Genomic DNA, 14,520 nt, shown 5'->3' with positions numbered 1-14,520 from the left:
ACATTTATAAATTTAAAGCATAGGCACTAGACACTAATGATCATGTAATAAAGACACAAACATAGATAAACATAAAGCATAGAAAATAAAAAAAATAGAAAAATAAGAACAAGGAAATTAAAGAACGGGTCCACCTTAGTGATGGCGGCTTGTTCTTCCTCTTGAAGATCTTATGAAGTGCTTTAGCTCCTCTATGTCTCTTCCTTGCCTTTGTTGCTTCTCTTTCATGGCCTTTTGGTCCTCTCTAATTTCATGGAGGATAGTGGAATGCTCTTGTTGAGGTCCATGAGTGGGCTCTCTTATTTGCTCCATCCTTTTTCTTAGTGATGGGCTTTTGAGATGAATCTCTCCATTTTTCATGACTCGGAGGTGGAAGCTTTTGCCTTCCCTTTCCTCTTTCTAGAGGTTTCTCCAGCCTTAGGTGCCATAAATGGTTATTTAAACACAAAAAGTAATACTTTTTCCACACCAAACTTAGAAGGTTTGCTCGTCCTCGAGCAAAAGAAGAAAGAAGGGAGGAGAAGAAGAAGAAAACGGAGGAGATGGAGAGGTGTGAGTGGTTAAGAGGTGATGGGGAAGAGTATTTGGGGAAGGGTGTTATTGGAATGTGTGAAGAAGAGAGAGATTAAGTTAAGGTAGGTGGAGATCCTGTGGGATCCACAGATCTTGAGGTGCCAAGGATTTCTCATCCCTGCACCATTCTGGCGTGTAAACGCCCCTTTGAGTGCCAATCCTGGCGTTAAACGCCAGGTTGCTGCCCATTTCTGGTGTTTAACGCCAGCTTGGTGTCCTGTTCTGGTGTTAAACGCCAGTCTGGTGCCCATTTCTAGCGTTAAACACCCAGAATGGTGCCAGACTAGGCGTTTAACGCCCATTCTGCTACTCTTACTGGCGTTTAAACGCCAGTAAGCTTATCCTACAGGGTGTGCTGTTTTTAATGCTGTTTTTGAATTTGCTTTGATTTTTGTAGTTGTTTTTGTGACTCCACATGATCATCGACCTAAAGAAGACATAAAATAACAATGGAAAATGGAGAATTAACATAGATAAATAAAAATTGGGTTGCCTCCCAATGAGCGCTTCTTTAATGTCAATAGCTTGACTTTTTTCTGAGCTTTAGTCTAGTCTCATTTTTGAGCATTCTTGCTCAACATCGCTTTCAAGATAATGTTTGATTCTCTGTCCATTAATAATGAACTTTTTGTCAGTGTCAATATCCTGAAGCTCTAAATATCCATATGGTGACACACTTGTAATCACATATGGTCCCCTCCACCGGGATTTTAATTTCCTAGGGAACAATCTGAGCCTAGAGTTAAATAGCAGAACCTTCTGCCCTGGCTCGAAGACTCTGGATGACAGCTTCTTGTCATGCCACCTTTTTTGCTTTCTCCTTGTAGATTTTTGCATTTTCAAAAGCATTGAGTCTGAATTCCTCTAGCTCATTCAACTGGAGCAATCTTTTCTCTCCAGCTAATTTGGCATCAAGGTTTAGGAATCTGGTTGCCCAGTAGGCCTTGTGTTCTAGTTCCATGGGCAGGGGACATGCTTTTCCATACACAAGCTGGTATGGAGAGGTCCCTATAGGAGTCTTGAATGCTGTTCTGTATGCCCACTGAGCATCATCCAAGCTTCTTGCCCAATCCCTTCTACGGGTACTTACAGTCCGTTCCAGGATTCTTTTTAGTTCTCTATTAGAGACTTCAACCTGCCCATTTATCTGTGGATGATATGGAGTTGCTACTTTGTGGCTAATTCCATATCGGACCACAGCAGAGTAAAGCTGTTTATTACAGAAGTGAGTGCCCCATCACTGATTATTGCCCTAGGGACACCAAATCTGCTAAAGATATGTTTCTGGAGGAACTTCAGCACTGTCTTAGTATCATTAGTGGGTGTGGCAATTGCTTCTACCCATTTAGATACGTAGTCTACTGCCACCAGAATGTAAGTGTTTGAGTATGATGGTGGGAAAGGACCCATGAAGTCAATACCCCACACATCAAACAACTCAATCTCTAAGATCCCTTGTTGAGGCATGGCATAACCATGAGTAAGTTACCAGCTCTTTGGCAACTGTCACAGTTACGCACAAACTCTCGGGAATTTCTATAGAGAGTAGGCCAGTAGAAGCCACATTGAAGGACCTTAGTGGCTGTTCGCTCACCTCCGAAATGTCCTCCATATTGTGATACATGGCAATGCCATAGGATCTTCTGTGCCTCTTCTCTAGGCACGCATCTGCGGATTATTCTGTCTGCACATTTCTTGAAGAGATATGGTTCATCCCACAAGTAGTACTTTGCATCAGAAATTAGTTTTTTCGTTTGCTGCCTGCTGTACTCCTTGGGTATGAATCTCATAGCTTTATAATTTGCAATGTCTGCAAACCATGGTGCTTCCTGAATGGCAAAGAGTTGCTCATCAGGAAAGGTCTCAGAGATCTCAGTAGGAGGGAGGGACACCCCTACTACTGGTTCTATCCGGGACAGGTGATCAGCTTCCTGGTTCTCTGTCCCTTTTTTGTCTCTTATTTCTATATCAAACTCTTGCAGAAGCAACACCCATCTTATGAGTCTGGGTTTTGAATCCTGCTTTGTAAGTAGATGTTTAAGAGCAGCGTGGTCAGTGTACACAATCACTTTTGATCCTACTAAGTATGATCTAAACTTGTCAATGGCATAAACCACTGCAAGCAACTCCTTTTCTGTGGTTGTGTAATTTTTCTGTGAGTCATTTAAAACACAGCTGGCGTAATAAATGACGTGCAGAAGTTTGTTATGCCTTTGTCCTAATACTGCACCAATGGCATGGTCACTGGCATTACACATTAGTTCGAATGGTAATATCCAGTTTGGTGCAGAAATAACTGGTGCTGTGACCAGCTTAGCTTTCAGAGTTTCAAACGCCTGCAGGCACTCTGTTTCAAACACAATTTGCGTGTCAGCAGCTAGCAGATTGCTCAGAGGTTTTGCAATTTTTGAAAAATTCTTTATAAACCTCCTATAGAATCCTACATGTCCCAGAAAGCTTCTGATTGCCTTAACATTGGCAGGTGGTGGTAATTTTTCAATTACCTCTACTTTAGCTTGATCCACCTCTATTCCCTTGTTTGAAATTTTATGCCCAAGGACAATTTCTTCAGTCACCATAAAGTGACATTTTTCTCAGTTTAAAACTAGGTTGGTCTCTTGGCATCTTTTCAGAACAAGTGCTAAATGGTCAAGACAGGAGCTGAATGAGTCTCCAAATACTGAAAAGTCATCCATGAAGACTTCCAGAAATTTCTCTACCATATTAGAGAAGATAGAGAGCATGCACCTCTGAAAGGTTGCAGGTGCATTGCACAGACCAAAGGGCATCTTTCTGTAGGCAAATACTCCAGAAGGACATGTGAATGCTGTTTTTTCTTGGTCTTGAGGATCCACTGCAATTTGGTTGTAACCTGAATAGCCATCCAAAAAGCAGTAATATTCATGACCTGCTAGTCTCTCTAGCATTTGGTCTATGAATGGTAAAGGAAAGTGATCCTTCCTGGTGGCTGTATTGAGCCTTCTGTAGTCAATACACATATGCCACCCTGTAACTGTTCTTGTAGGAACCAGTTCACTCTTTTGATTATGAACCACTATCATGCTTCTCTTCTTGGGGACAACGTGGACAGGGCTCACCCAGGGGCTATCAGAAATAGGATTAATAATCCCAGCCTCTAGTAACTTAGTGACCTCTTTCTGCACCACCTCCTTCATGGCTGGATTTAGCCACTGATGAGCGGATAATTTATACGCTTTTTGGCATTGTTTTTAGTATGTTTTTAGTAGAATTTAGTTACTTCTAGGGATGTTTTCATTAGTTTTTATGTTAAATTCACATTTCTGGACTTTACTATAAGTTTGTGTGTTTTTCTATGATTTCAGGTATTTTCTGGCTGAAATTGAGGGACTTGAGCAGAAATCAGATCCAGAGGTTGAAGAAGGACTGCTGATGCTGTTGGATTCTGACCTCCCTGCACTCAAAGTGGATTTTCTGGAGCTACAGAACTTGAAATGGCGCACTTCCAATTGCGTTGGAAAGTAGACATCTAGGTATTTCTAGCAATATATAATAGTCCATACTTTGCTCGAGAATAGATGACGTAAAGTGGCGTTCAACGCCAGCTCTTTGCCCAATTCTGGAGTTCAGCGCCAGAAATGGATCAAGAACCAGAGTTGAACGCCAGAAATGGATCAAAACCTGGCGTTCAACTCCACAAATGGCCTCTGCACGTGGAACATTCAAGCTCAGCCCTAGCACACACCAAGTGGGCCCCGGAAGTGGATTTATGCATCAATTACTTACTTATGTAAACCCTAGTAGCTAGTCTAGTATAAATAGGACATTTCACTATTGTATGAGACATCCAGAGTTTGGTCTTTTTGACCATCCTGAGTTTTATTCTCGGATCATAGGGGGCTGGCCATCTCGGCCATGCCTGAACCTTTTACTTATGTATTTTCAACGGTAGAGTTTCTGCACTCCATAGATTAAGGTGTGGAGCTCTGCTGTTCCTCAAAGATTAATGCAAAGTACTACTGTCTTTCTATTCAATTCAACTTATTCCGCTTCTAAGATATCCATTCGCACCCAAGAATATGATGAAGGTGATGATTATGTGACGCTCATCATCATTCTCCCTTATGAACGCGTGCTTGACAAACACTTCCGTTCTACATGCAACAAGCTAGAATGAATATCTCTTGGATCCCTTAATCAGGATCTTCGTGGTATAAGTTAGAACCCATGGATGGCCATTCATGAGGATCCGGAAGGTCTAAACCTTGTCTGTGGTATTCCGAGTAGGATTCAGGGATTGAATGACTGTGACGAGCTTCAAACTCGCGATTGCTGGGCATAGTGACAGACGCAAAAGGATAGTAAATCCTATTCCAGCATGATCGAGAACCGACAGATGAATAGTCGTGCCGTGACAGGGTGCGTTGACCATTTTCACTGAGAGGATAGGATGTACCCATTGACAAAGGTGATGCCTCCAGACGATTAGCCGTGCCGTGACAGGGCATTTGGATCATTTTCCCGAGAGAAGACCGAAAGTAGCCATTGACAATGGTGATGCATTACATAAAGCTTGCCATGGAAAGGAGTAAGACTGATTGGATGAAGACAGCAAGAAAGCAGAGATTCAGAGGGACAAAAGCATCTCTATACACTTATCTGAAATTCTCACCAGCAATTTACATAAGTGTTTCTATCCTTTATTTTATGTTTATTTAATTATTATTCGAAAACTCCATTATCAATTTATATCTGCCTGACTGAGATTTACAAGGTGACCATAGCTTGCTTCATACCAACAATCTCCGTGGGATCGACCCTTACTCACGTAAGGTATTACTTAGACGACCCAGTGCACTTGCTGGTCAGTTACACGGAGTTGTGAACCATGGTATTGGCATCATGTTTATGGCGCCATTTCCAGGGAAAGAAAGAGCAATGAATTTTACATAATTAAAGTGTAATCACGATTCCGCGTACCAAGTTTATGGCGCCGTTGCCGGGGATTGTTCGAGTTTGGACAACTGACGGTTCATCTTGTTGCTCAGATTGGGTAACTTTCTTTTCGTTTTCTTTTCAAAATTTTTTTCAAAAATATTTCAAAAAAAAAAAAATTTCTCACTTGTTTTCGAAAAAATTTATTCAAAATTTTTAAGAATGAATTCTAGTGTTTCATGAAGCATGTGAAGCCTGGCTGGCTGTAAAGCCATGTCTAAATTCATTTGGACTGAGGCTTCCAAACCATCAGCATAGAGGCAAGTTACATATTTGATAAGTAATGAGTAGTATATTCTGATATCTTTCTGAAGCTTGGCTGGCCATTGGCCATGTCTAGTGTTTTGGACTGGAGCTTTCATTGAAAGCTTGGCTGGCTAGTGAGCCATGTCTAATTCCTGGACTGAAGCTTTAGACTAACACTGCAAGATTCCTGGAATTCATATTAAAAATTTTGGAATCCTTATTTTTCTTTTTCAAATAATTTTCGAAAAATCCAAAAAAATTAGAAAATCATAAAAATCAAAAATATTTTTGTGTTTCTTGTTTGAGTCTTGAGTCATATCATAAGTTTGGTGTCAATTGCATATGCATCTTGCATTTTTCGAAAATTCTCACATTCATAGTGTTCTTCATGATCTTCAAGTTGTTCTTGGTAAGTCTTCTTGTTTGATCTTGATGATTTCATATTCTGTGTCTTTTCTTGTTTTTCATATGCATTTCTCGTTTGTTAGAGTCTAAACATGAAAGATTTCTAAATTTGGTGTCTTACATGTTTTCTTTGCATAAAATTTTTTTCAAAATTATGTTCTTGATGTTCATCATGACATTCAAAGTGTTCTTGGTATTCATCTTGACATTCATAGCATTCTTGCATGCATTCATTGTTTTGATCTAAAAATTTCATGCATTGCATCTTTTTCAAGTTTTTCTCTCTCATCATAAAAATTTCAAAAATCAAAAAAATATCTTTCCCTTTTTCTTCTCATCAAATTCGAAAATTTGAATTGACTTTTTCAAAATTTTTAAAATCTAGTTGTTTCTTATGAGTCAAATCAAATTTTCAATTTGAAAATCTTATCTTTTTCAAAATCTTTTTCAAAAATCATACCTTTTTCATTATTTTCGAAAATTTTAAAAATATTTTTCAAAAATCTTTTTCTTATCTTTATCACATAATTTTCGAAAATAACATCACCAATTAATGTTTTGATTCAAAAATTTCAAGTTTGTTGCTTACTTGTTAAGAAAGATTCAAACTTTAAGTTCTAGAATCATATCTTGTGATTTCTTGTGAATCAAGTCATTAATTGTGATTTTAAAAATCAAATCTTTTTCAAAACTAATTTCAATCATATCTTTTCAAAAATATCTTCTTTTCTTATCTTTTTCAAAAATTTGATTTCAAAATATCTTTTCTAACCTCTTATCTTCTTATCTTTTCAAAATTGATTTTCAAAATTTGTTTCAACTAACTAACTAAGTTTTTGTTTGTTTCTTATCTTTTTCAAAACTACCTAACTAACTCCCTCTCTCTCTAATTTTCGAAAATATCTCCCTCTTTTTCAAAAATTTCTTTTTAATTAACTAATTATTTTTAATTTTTACTAATTTTCGAAAATTACTAACCTTTTTCAAAAAAAAAAAAAAAAACTATTTTCAAAAATCACTAACTCTTTTTCAAAAATAATTTTCGAAAATTTTCCCTCTCTCTCATCTCCTTCTTTTTATTTATTCATCTACTAACATCCCTCCCTCACCCACCTAAAATCCGAACCCTCTCTCTCTCTCTTTCTGAGTTCAGATTTTTCTCTTCTTCTTTTCTTCTACTAACAATAAGGAACCTCTTTACTGTGACATAGAGGATTCCTCTTCTTTTCTTGTTTTCTTCTCTTTCTTATGAGCAGGAACAAGGAAAAAGGCATTCTTGTTGAAGCTGATCTAGAACCTGAAAGGACTCTGAAGAGGAAACTAAGAGAAGCTAAATTACAACAATCCAGAGACAAATTGATTGAAAATTTTGAACAAGTAAAGGAGATGGCAGCCGAACCCAACAACAATGCAAGGAGAATGCTTGGTGACTTTACTGCACCAAATTCCAATTTACATGGAAGAAGCATCTCCATTCCTACCATTGGAGCAAACAATTTTGAGCTGAAACCTCAGCTAGTTTCTCTAATGCAACAAAACTGCAAGTTTCATGGACTTCCCTCTGAAGATCCTTTTCAGTTCTTAACTGAATTCTTGCAGATATGTGATACTGTAAAGACTAATGGAGTAGATCCTGATGTCTACAGGCTCATGCTTTTCCCTTTTGCTATAAGAGACAGAGCTAGACTCTGGTTGGACTCTCAACCTAAGGATAGCCTGAACTCATGGGATAAGCTGGTCAAGGCTTTCTTAGCCAAGTTCTTTCCTCCTCAAAAGCTTAGTAAGATTAGAGTGGACGTTCAGACCTTCAGACAGAAAGAAGGTGAATTCCTCTATGAAGCTTGGGAGAGATACAAAGGACTGACCAAAAAGTGTCCTACTGACATGCTTTCAGAATGGACCATCCTGGATATCTTCTATGATGGTCTGTCTGACTTAGCTAAAATGTCATTGGATACTTCTGCAGGTGGATCCATACACCTAAAGAAAATGCCTGCAGAAGCTCAAGAACTCATTGACATGGTTGCTAACAACCAGTTCATGTACACTTCTGAAAGGAATCCTGTGAGCAATGGGACGCCTATGAAGAAGGGAGTTCTTGAGATTGATACTCTGAATGCCATATTGGCTCAGAACAAAATATTGACTCAACAGGTCAATATGATTTCTCAGAGTCTGAATGGATTGCAAGCTGCATCTAACAGTACTCAAGAGGCGCCTTCTGAAGAAGAAGCCTTTGATCCTGAGAACCCTGCAATAGCAGAGGTAAATTATTTAGGTGAACCTTATGGAAACACCTATAACTCATCATGGAGAAATCATCCAAATTTCTCATGGAAGGATCAACAAAAGCCACAACAAGGCTTTAATAATAGTGGAAGAAACAGGTTTAATAATAATAAACCTTTTCCATCATACACTCAGCAACAGACAGAGAACTCTGAACAAAATACTTCTAATTTATCAAATTTAGTCTCTGATCTATCTAAGGCCAATCTGAGTTTCATGAATGAAACAAGGTCCTCCATTAGAAATTTGGAGGCACAAGTGGGCCAGCTGAGTAAAAGGATCACTGAAATCCCTCCTAGTACTCTCCCAAGCAATACAGAAGAAAATCCAAAAAGAGAGTGCAAGGCCATTGACATAGTCAACACGGCCGAACCTAGAGAGGAAGGAGAGGACGTGAATCCCAGTGAGGAAGACTTCCTGGGACGTCCAGTGATCAATAAGGAGTTTTCCTTTGAGGAACCAAAGGACCCTGAGGCTCATCTAGAGACCACAGAGATTCCATTGAACCTCCTTATGCCATTCATGAGCTCTGATGAGTATTCCTCTTCTGAAGAGAATGAGGATGTCACTGAAGAGCAAGTTGCCAAGTTTCTTGGTGCAATCATGAAGCTGAATGCCAACTTATTTGGTAAAATGACTTGGGGAGATGAACTTCCCCTGTTCACCAATGAACTAAATGCATTGGAATTACTGAGATTACCTCAGAAGAAAGAGGATCCTGGAAAGTTCCTCATACCTTGTACCATAGGCACCATGACCTTTGAGAAGGCTCTGTGTGACCTTGGATCAGGGATAAACCTCATGCCACTCTCTGTCATGGAGAAACTTGGAATATTTGAGGTGCAAGCTGCTAGAATCTTATTAGAGATGGCAGACAACTCAAGAAAAGAGGCTTATGGACAAGTGGAGGACATGTTAGTAAAGGTTGAAGGCCTTTACATCCCTGCTGATTTCATAATCCTAGACACTGGGAAGGATGAGGATGAATCCATCATCCTTGGAAGACCCTTCCTAGCCACAGCAAGAGCTGTGATTGATGTGGACAGAGGAGAATTAATCCTTCAACTAAATGAGGACAACCTTGTGTTCAAAACTCAAGGATCTCTCTCTGCATCCATGGTGAGGAAGCATGAAAAGCTTCTCTCACAACAGAGTCAACCAGAGCCCCCACAGTCAAACTCTAAGTTTGGTGTTGGGAGGCCACAACCAAACTCTAAGTTTGGTATTGAACTCCCATACCCAAACTCTAAGTTTGGTGTTGGGAAGTTTCAACAAAGCTCTGAACATCTGTGAGGCTCCATGAGAGCCCAATGTCAAGTTATTGACATTAAAGAAGCGCTTGTTGGGAGGCAACCCAATGTTTATCTAATTTTATTATTGTTTTTCATGTTTTCTTAGGTTTATGATCATGTGGAGTCACAAAATAATCAAAAAAATTAAAAACAGAATCAAACCAGCAGAAGAAAAATCACACCCTGGAGGAAGCATCTGCCTGGCGTTCAACGCCAGAACAGAGCATAGTTCTGGCACTGAACGCCCAAAATGGGCACCAATCTGGCGCTGAACGCCAGAATTGCACCCTGGAGAAGAGCTGGCGCTGAACGCCCAGAACAAGCATGGTTCTGGCGTTCAACGCCAGAAATGGACAACAAATGGGCGTTGAACGCCCAAAATGGGCACCAATCTGGCGTTGAACGCCCAGAATTGGGTGCAAAGGCATTTTGCATGCCTAATTTGGTGCAAGGTTGGAAATCCTTGAACACCTCAGGATCAGTGGACCCCACAGGATCATCTCAGGATCTGTGGACCCCACAGGATCATCTCAGGATCTGTAGACCCCACAGGATCATCTCAAGATCTGTGGACCCCACAGGATCCCCACCTACCTCCACTCACTTCTTCTCACCCCTCTTTCACACAATCCCATAAACACTCTTCCCCAAAACCCTTCACCTATCACCTCCATCCCTCTTCCCTATTAACCCTTCACAAATCACATCCACCCACTCTTCCCCATAAACCTACCTTATAAACTCCACCTACCTTCAAAATTCAAAACTAATTTCCCACCCAAACCCACCCATATGGCCGAACCTTAACCCCCCCTCCCTTCCCTATATAAAGCCCTCCTTTCTCATCAAATTCACACAACACACCCCTCTATACCCCTCTTGGCCGAAACACAACACCTTCACCCTCTCCTCCATTTCTTCTTCTTCTTCATTTATTCTTTCTTTTATTGCTCAAGGGTGAGCAATATTCTAAGTTTGGTGTGGTAAAAGCATAGCTTTTTTGTTTTTCCATTACCATTGATGGCACCTAAGACCGGAGTATCCTCTAGAAGAGGAAAAGGGAAGACAAAAGCTTCCACATCCGAGTCATGGGAGATGGAAAGATTCATCTCTAAAGCCCATCAAGACCACTTCTATGATGTTGTGTCCAAGAAGAAGGTGATCCCCGAGGTCCCTTTCTAACTCAAAAGAAATGAGTATCCGGAGATCCGACATGAGATTCAAAGAAGAGGTTGGGAAGTTCTAACAAAACCCATCCAACAAGTCGGTATCTTAATGGTTCAAGAGTTCTATGCCAATGCATGGATCACTAAGAACCATGATCAAAGTAAGAACCCGGATCCAAAGAACTATGTTACAATGGTTCGGGGGAATTACTTAGATTTTAGTCCGGAAAATGTGAGGTTGGCGTTCAACTTGCCAAATATAGAGGACAACGCACGCCCCTACACAAGAAGGGTCAACTTTGATCAAAGGTTGGACCAAGTCCTTATGGACATATGTGTGGAAGGAGCTCAATGGAAGATTGACTCCAAAGGCAAGCCAGTTCAACTAAGAAGACTGGATCTCAAGCCTGTAGCTAGAGGATGGTTGGAATTCATCCAATGCTCCATCATCCCCACTAGCAACCGATCCGAAGTTACTGTGGATCGGGCCATCATGATTCATAGCATCATGATTGGAGAGGAAGTAGAAGTTAATGAAGTCATCTCCAATGAACTCTACAAAATAGCCGAAAAGTCATCTTCCATGGCAGGGCTAGCTTTTCCTCATCTTATTTGCCATCTATGTTACTCAGTTGGAGCTTTCATAGAAGGTGACACTTCCATTGAGGAAGAGAAGCCCATCACTAAGAAAAGGATGGAGCAAGCAAGAGAGTCCATACATGGAGCTCAAGAGGCGTATGAAGCTCATCACCATGAGATCCCAGAGATGCCTCAAATGCACTTTCCTCCAAACAACTTTTGGGAGAACATCAACACCTCCCTAGAAGAAATAAGTTCCAACATGGGACAACTAAGGGTGGAACATCAAGAGCACTCCATCATGCTTCATGAAATAAGAAAAGATCAAAAAGCAATGAGGGAGGAGCAACAAAGACAAGGAAGAGACATAGAAGAGCTCAAGAACATCATTGGCTCCTCAAGGAGGAAACGCCACCATCACTAAGGTGGATTCATTCCTTGTTCTTATTTCTTCTGTTTTTCGTTTTTATATGTTATGTGCTTATCTATGTTTGTGTCTTCATTACATGATCATTAGTAGTTAGTAAACTTCGTCTTAAAGTTATGAATGTCCCATGAATCCATCACCTCTCTTAAATGAAAAATGTTTTAATTCAAAAGAACAAGAAGTACATGAGTTTCGAATTTATCCTTGAACTTAGTCTAATTATATTGATGTGGTGACAATGCTTCTTGTTTTCTAAATGAATGCTTGAACAGTGCATATGTCTTTTGAAGTTGTTGTTTATGAATGTTAAATATGTTGGCTCTTGAAAGAATGATGACAAGGAGACATGTTAGTTGATAATCTGAAAAATCATAAAAATGATTTTTGAAGCAAGAAAAAGCAGCAAAGAACAAAGCTTGTAGAAAAAAAATATAGCGAAAAAAAAATTAGAAAGAAAAAGAAAAAGCAAGCAGAAAAAGCCAAAGCTCTTAAAACCAAAAGGCCAGAGCAAAAAGCCAATAACCCTTAAAACCAAAAGGCAAGGGTAAATAAAAATGATCCCAAGGCTTTGAGCATCAGTGGATAGGAGGGCCTAAAGGAATCAAATCCCGGTCTAAGCGGCTAAACCAAGCTGTCCCTAACCATGTGCTTGTGGCGTGAAGGTGTCAAGTGAAAACTTGAGACTGAGTGGTTAAAGTCAAGGTCCAAAGCAAAAAAAGAGTGTGCTTAAGAACCTTGGACACCTCTAATTGGGGACTTTAGCAAAGCTGAGTCACAATCTAAAAAGGTTCACCCAGTTATGTGTCTGTGGCATTTATGTATCCGGTGGTAATACTAGAAAACAAAGTGCTTAGGGCCACGGCCAAGACTCATAAAAAAAAGCTGTGTTCAAGAATCATCATACTGAACTAGGAGAATCAATAACACTATCTGAACTCTGAGTTCCTATAGATGCCAATCATTCTAAACTTCAATGGATAGAGTGAGATGCCAAAACTATTCAAGAGGCAAAAAGCTACAAGTCCCGCTCATCTAATTTGGGCTATGTTTCATTGATAGTTTGGAATTTGTAGTATATTCTCTTCTTTTCATCCTACTTGATTTCTAGTTGCTTGGGGACAAGCAACAATTTAAGTTTGGTGTTGTGATGAGCGGATAATTTATACGCTTTTTGGCATTGTTTTTAGTATGTTTTTAGTAGAATTTAGTTACTTCTAGGGATGTTTTCATTAGTTTTTATGTTAAATTAACATTTCTGGACTTTACTATGAGTTTGTGTGTTTTTCTGTGATTTCAGATATTTTCTGGCTGAAATTGAGGGACTTGAGCAGAAATCAGATCCAGAGGTTGAAGAAGGACTGCTGATGCTGTTGGATTCTAACCTCCCTTCACTCAAAGTGGATTTTCTGGAGCTACAGAACTCGAAATGGCGCGCTTCCAATTGCGTTGGAAAGTAGACATCCAGGACTTTCTAGCAATATATAATAGTTCATACTTTGCTCGAGAATAGACGACATAAAGTGGCGTTCAACGCCAGCTCTCTGCCCAATTCTGGAGTTCAGCGCCAGAAATGGATCAAGAACCAGAGTTGAACGCCAGAAATGGATCAAAACCTGGCGTTCAACTCCACAAATGGCCTCTGTACGTGGAACATTCAAGCTCATCCCAAGCACACACCAAGTGGGCCCCGAAAGTGGATTTATGCATCAATTACTTACTTATGTAAACCCTAGTAGCTAGTCTAGTATAAATAGGACATTTCACTATTGTATGAGACATCCGGAGTTTGGTCTTTTTGACCATCCTGAGTTTTATTCTCGGATCATAGGGGGCTGGCCATCTCGGCCATGCCTGAACCTTTTACTTATGTATTTTCAACGGTAGAGTTTCTGCACTCCATAGATTAAGGTGTGGAGCTCTGTTGTTCCTCAAAGATTAATGCAAAGTACTACTGTCTTTCTATTCAATTCAACTTATTCCACTTCTAAGATATCCATTCGCACCCAAGAATATGATGAAGGTGATGATTATGTGACGCTCATCATCATTCTCCCTTTTGAACGCGTGCTTGACAAACACTTCCGTTCTACATGCAACAAGCTAGAATGAATATCTCTTGGATCCCTTAATCAGGATCTTCGTGGTATAAGTTAGAACCCATGGATGGCCATTCATGAGGATCCGGAAGGTCTAAACCTTGTTTGTGGTATTCCGAGTAGGATTCAGGGATTGAATGACTGTGACGAGCTTCAAACTCGCGATTGCTGGGCGTAGTGACAGACGCAAAAGGATAGTAAATCCTATTCCAGCATGATCGAGAACCGACAGATGAATAGCCGTGCCGTGACAGGGTGCGTTGACCATTTTCACTGAGAGGATAGGATGTACCCATTGACAAAGGTGATGCCTCCAGACGATTAGTCGTGCCGTGACAGGGCATTTGGATCATTTTCCCGAGAGAAGACCGAAAGTAGCCATTGACAATGGTGATGCATTACATAAAGCTTGCCATGGAAAGGAGTAGGACTGATTGGATGAAGACAGCAGGAAAGCAGAGATTCAGAGGGAC

General features: G+C 40.1%; 1 non-coding gene across 1 annotated transcript; it reads right to left on the bottom strand.

Annotated features, from left to right (window-relative positions):
• Window positions 1-7,980: 7,980 nt before the first annotated feature.
• On the bottom strand, window positions 7,981-8,087 carry LOC112773747 (small nucleolar RNA R71). Its single transcript, XR_003188280.1, has one exon. It is a non-coding gene; the product is annotated as a small nucleolar RNA R71 (small nucleolar RNA).
• Between the last annotated feature and the right edge of the window lie 6,433 nt (window positions 8,088-14,520).

This window comes from Arachis hypogaea, chromosome 18 (genome assembly GCF_003086295.3).
Source record: "Arachis hypogaea cultivar Tifrunner chromosome 18, arahy.Tifrunner.gnm2.J5K5, whole genome shotgun sequence".
Classification (NCBI taxonomy): Eukaryota; Viridiplantae; Streptophyta; class Magnoliopsida; order Fabales; family Fabaceae; genus Arachis; species Arachis hypogaea.
This window is presented reverse-complemented; position numbering and strand designations above follow the sequence as displayed.